Here is a 6,000-nt window from a genome sequence, read left to right as displayed (position 1 = left end):
ATGTTCTAACCTAGATTCAAATAATTTTCCACTATGGCACAGTTTACCTGATATAAATCTACACTGGGTTAAGAAAGAGATAAATAAGAGTACTGTATCTGATACATGTGTATATTTGCACACACACGTGTACACATCTGTGAAGCCCATGGTCCACCTTGGCTGTCATTTCTGAAAGCTTACTTGGTGATTTCATAGACAGGGTCTCTAATTGGGACCTGGGTTTTGTTGATTAGGCTAGTCTGAATGGCCAGAGAGCTCCGAGGATTGGACTCTCTGCCTCTTCCTAACTGAGGTTTTAAGCCTGGCTTACAAATATATGTAGGTGCTGGACATCAATCTCAGGTCCTCATACAGGTGTGGCAGGCACCTCACCAAGTAATCTTTGAAAATTTCACACATGTGTACATGAGTGTACATGAAATCATATCTACCACTCATTACTTTTTCCAGCTCCCCTCCTGAGACTTCCCAATGTGTCTCCCTTCCAACTTCATGTTCTATCTTCAAAACCAAAACAAAATCCACTGAGTTCAATTATTGATATCCATATGCCCATAGGTAATGGGGCCATCCATGGGGGAATGGGCCCCTGCCAGTGGCTAGACACCCAAAGAAGAGTGATTTTTCTCCCCTTAGTAGCCAACAGCTCTGCAGCAGGAGCAGAAGCTCGGGAGCTAGTCAAGGGCAAGGGCTAAGTATTGAAAGTCAGTTTACAATGAAAAGAACATTCAGTAGTCAAAATTGCCTTCAAAAATAATTTACCTAACAAATAAAATTGGAACATACTATGTGTATATATGGTTAACAACCCCAGTAATTTTCATTTCAAAGCACAAATTAATATTCCACATACACTAGGGTATATATCTTAAATATAATTATATGCTTCATGTATTTCATAGGTGACTATAGGTGACAGCATACATATACACACATATATTTCATATACATATGCATATACACACATATATTTTACAACTCCACTGTTTAAATAATGTCATAAAAAGCTCACTATGAGTTACAATACATGATAATGGTTTATATGCTACTACGTTAATCATTTAAAAATTTCCATGAGGTATATATACTTTTTTTAAAAAAACAAATGGGTCTATTTGCAGCCTTCTACATGTTGATATCCAGTTTTGCCAGCACCATTTGTTGAAGATGCTTTCTTTTTTCCATTGTGCACTTTTGGCTTCTTTGTCAAAAATTATATGTTCATAGGTGTGCGGATTAATGTCAGGGTCTTCAATTCGATTCCATTGGTCCACATGTCGGTTTTTATGCCAGTACCAAGCTGTTTTTATTACTGTAGCTCTATAGTAGAGCTTGAAGTCAGGGATCGTGATGCCTCCAGAAGTTGTGTTATTGTACAGGATTCCTTTGGCTATCCTGGGTTTTTTGTTTTTCCATATGAAGTTGAGTATTATTTTTTCCAGGTCTGTGAAGAATTGTGAGAATAGGAAGAAGCAAAGTGCTAGAGAGGCCCACAGAAATCCACAAAGATACCCACACAACAGACTGCTGGCAGTGGTCGAGAGACAACCCGAACTGACCTACTCTGGTGATGGGATGGCCAAACACCCTAATTGTTGTGCTAGAAACCTCATCCAACTACTGAGGGATCTGGATGCAGAGATCCATGACTAGGCCCCGGGTGGATCTCTGGGAGTCCAATTAGCGAGAATGAGGAGGGTTTATATGAGCGAGAATTGTTGAGACCAAGGTTGGATAAAGCACAGGGACAAATAGCCAAATGAATGGAAACACATGAACTATGAACCAATGGCTGAGGGGTCCCCACTGGATCAGGCCCTCCGAATGGGTGAGACAGTTGATTGGCTTGATCTGTTTGGGAGGCATCCAGGCAGTGGGACCAGATCTTGTGCTCATTGCATGAGTTGGCTGTTTGAAACCTGGGGCCTATGCAGGATTGTTTGGCTCGGCCTGGGAGGAGGGGACTAGACCTACCTGGACTGAGTCTACCAGGTTGACCTCAGTCTGTGGGGAAGGCTTTGCCCTGGAGGAGATGGGAATGGGGGGGGATTGGGGGGAAGGTGAGGGGGACGGGAGGGGGGGAGAACAAGGGAATCCGTGGCTGATATGTAGAACTGAATTGTATTGCAAAATAAATTAATAAAAAAAAAAATCCATTTCCAAACAGCAAATATAATAAAGTATTTCAGTTTTTAGCTGGGAAATGTTATTAGTCATTAAAAATGAGATTCATGTTATTTCCCAAAACATGAATAAAATATGCTAAAAAATAATAAAAAAAAAACAAATGGGGAAACAAGGACTTAGAAAGTTGACTCTTACAGAAAGATGCTATCAGTGTCATCAGATTTTAAATCTATTCAATTTGAGTCTACAAGTCAACTCCCAGAATATGAACTGATATGCATATACAATATGTGGGCATTACATGAGATAGCAGACTGAACTGTATATATGCCATATATGACAGCTATGACAAAGACGGAGACCCTAATTTCCAAAACCTTATGTAGAAACTATATGGAGAGGAATTTTGGTCACAATGCTACTAGAAGTACACATTTAAGACACTTCTCTGACACAGATACTCAGCAATCATGGGCAAAGTATAAATTAGAGACAAAGTAGAAGAGATTTCCAAAAATCAAATAATACAGCTGATTAGGCATGGGGAGGGGCTATGACTGCAATTCTAGTATTTGGGAGCCTGAAATAGAATGACTATGAGTTTGGTAAGTTCTAAGGCTAGCCTACACCCAGTAATACTGTTTAAAAACAAAGCTGCACTAAAAATAGAGACTGCCACATCACAGATCATAAATAGTAAGATTTGTTGAGTCTTACAAAGCATGAAATTGCACTGAGATGTGAGTTCCCTAACTGTGAAACAGGCTGATAAAGAATCTTTTGGAGTTAATTAACCCTTATATAAAATGCCTAGGTCCTAAAATCCAGGCCAATCAATCCACTCACTCAGTGACATGGTAAAGAGAAGGACATAAAAATAGATCAAACAAATTCTAAAGCATTTGAGGAAAGCTACAGCTCAGAAAGTAAAAAGATACAAAAAAGGTAAGGGTCTGAGAACTTATAAAAAGGAAACAGAAAAATAAAGAAAAATGCACATATAGAAAACAAAGTTTATGAAAATAACTTGTGTAATATGTAAGATTCATGCTACAAACTTATATTCATAAAAAGGAAGAAATAACACCAATGTAAAGTAACAAGAAATTATATAACAAAACAACCAGAAAGACAAGAATAGTCATATAGAAAAACACAGCAAAAATTATTAGAAATAAACATTCATCAATTGCAAAAGAAAACCTCAGTAGACAATATAAACTGTATACCGGATATGGCAGAAACCACCACCAGTAAATTGGAAAACGGGACTGAGGAGTTCACGGAGATGAGAAGAAAACAGAAATGGCCACTGAAGTCACAGTGGCTGGAGGGCTTAATATATCAAATCAAATTTCAAAAACAATATAGAAGTTGTGCCATCACAGCAATGTTTGAGCAGGTAAGACCCAAGGTACTTCCTGAATTAAAGATCAGTGACATACTTCAGATGGAGAGCTCCATTAATGAAGTCAGAAAAAGATATAAAAAGTAATTTATACCCCAAGCCACCTTAATTGATGCAATTGCCAAAATTATTCTCATTCTGTATGTAATTGGTTCTATATCTAGAAAACTCAGGCAAAAATAAATATAAGAAATTAAATTTGAATTCATAGCAAGTGTTAAAAGTGGGGGAAAAGTGGCATTTATAAAGTATGTCAATATTTTAAAACACAGCTTTGATATACTGAAAAGCATATGGACAACACTGAGAAAATTCACTAACTCAGGATATTTGCATTCATACACACAGACACAGAAACACACACATGCATCCACCAAAAATAGAAATTACATGGTTCAAATTCCTGAGAAAATAGATTACAACATGGGAACTGATAAGCCTTTCTAACAGGTACCATGTAGATTCATGTACCAAAAATACAGGTAATTCTTTTCAAGCACAAATACATGGACTACCCATGAAAATGGATCACACCTTGGTAAACGTAGAAGAATCTGAATCAGAAATATCAGACTCTGATTATAATGACCTAATAATTCACAGAATATTATGAATGGATTTCAAATGTTAAATGGCAGAAGAGGCCCACAGGTACAGTTGTATTCACACGGCACTCTGGAAAAGGCAATACTCTAGGGAAAGAAAATGAGTTGTCTAGGTCAGGAAAGACCAGGAAGACAGATTGACTATAAATGAACATGACAGAGTCTTTGTGTGGTTGAGAAAAGTTCCATTTCATAAGTATGACAGAGAGTAAATGAGTGTGTACATGTGCCAAGACTCAGAACTATACATTAGGAAGGTCAAAAGTTTTTACTTCTTATCAATTATATCTTAATCAACCCATTTAAAAATTCTCACTTTAATAAAAACATCAGTGCACTACCTCATGTGCATTTATCAAATTAGAAAGACAAAAGAAAAAAAACAACCCCAAACAAACAAACCAAGGGTTCCAATCAATGAGAAAAAGAGACAGAGAAAAATGCAAAAAAGGAGGAGAATGATGAATATAAGAACAAAGACCATTCTTCAGAAAGACTGATGAAGAAAGAGAAGACATAAACAACATTATGAATGAAAAAGGGGACACAGTTACTAAAAGGAGATATAAAAAGACAACATTAAACATATTAAGACATAGTTCTCAAGATAAAATAAAAAAAATCACTAACAAGATATTTGCATTTATACACACACACACACACACACACACACACACACACACACACACACAGACATGCACACGTCTATGTCCCTATCAAAAACAGAAACTATACAGTTCAAATTCCTAAGAAAATAGATTTCAACAAGAAAATTGATAAGTTTCTTTTACAAGTACCTGTAGATTCGTACCAAAAATATGTGCATTACACATACATGAATGTATATATCTATATGTACATATATTTGTATTTTTCATTCTTTGAAAAGGGTCTCACTGTGTATCCCAGGCTTATCTAAAATTCAGAGATTCACCTGCCTCTGCCTGTAAAGTGCTAGAACTAATAACATGTGGTACTATGCACAGTCTTGCATGTTTATGCTTAGATGTTCCTTTGTAAAATTCAAATCAAAGGACAACATATTTCATAGCATCACATAGTAAATAGCAGACTTTAGTGATCTGTATTTGCCCTGAACTTTCACCAGAAATAGTCTTATGAGGTCTAGTAATTGCTCTCCAGTTGTTTTATCAACATAATTAGTGTTCACTGAACCTGACCATACATACTGCCTTCTCTGTAATACAATCTACTATAAGTATTGTGGGTGAGAAATGAGAATCACTTTTTAAAGGCATAAGGTTGAAGTAACAAATAATTGTTCTCTGAAGTTATAGATTCAAATGTACCATAACTGGGTATGTTGAGCCCATAGAAAAACAATTTATCCTTCATTCTGTATTTAAAATTTCAATAATACACTCTACCAACAGTTCTGAAACCCTGGTACTGGTACACATAAACACACTCATTAAGGATGAGTAAGAAAAGGCCATTAAGTGTCTAAAGAGAGGATCATTCTGAAGGTTTGTGCCAAAAATTCCTCATGAAAAGGATTTCTGCCAAGAAAAAGAAAGCCAGCTACAAAAGTCCTGCATGATAACTAAAGACTATATATAACTCTTTGGTGAAGTTAAGAAAAAAGAATGCTATAAAAAGATGTTATTCAAAGAATTATAAAAACTTTGCTGTAGAGTATATATATCATGTAGTAGTATTTTATCGATCTTTGTTTTCTTGTATGTGCTAGCTGTTTTAAAGGATGGTAAAGAATATTTCTGGTGGCTTATCTTTGCTGTCAACTACAGCATCTGGATACATCTGGAAAGAGGGGCTCTCAATGGAGGAACTGCCTCCTTTAGACTGGCCCATGGACATATCTACAGAGAATTCTCT

This window comes from Peromyscus californicus, unplaced genomic scaffold (genome assembly GCF_007827085.1).
Source record: "Peromyscus californicus insignis strain IS unplaced genomic scaffold, ASM782708v3 Scaffold_7__1_contigs__length_154581171, whole genome shotgun sequence".
In the NCBI taxonomy this organism is placed as follows: Eukaryota; Metazoa; Chordata; class Mammalia; order Rodentia; family Cricetidae; genus Peromyscus; species Peromyscus californicus.
The sequence above is the reverse complement of the archived record's forward strand: the minus strand, read 5'-3'. Positions refer to the sequence as shown.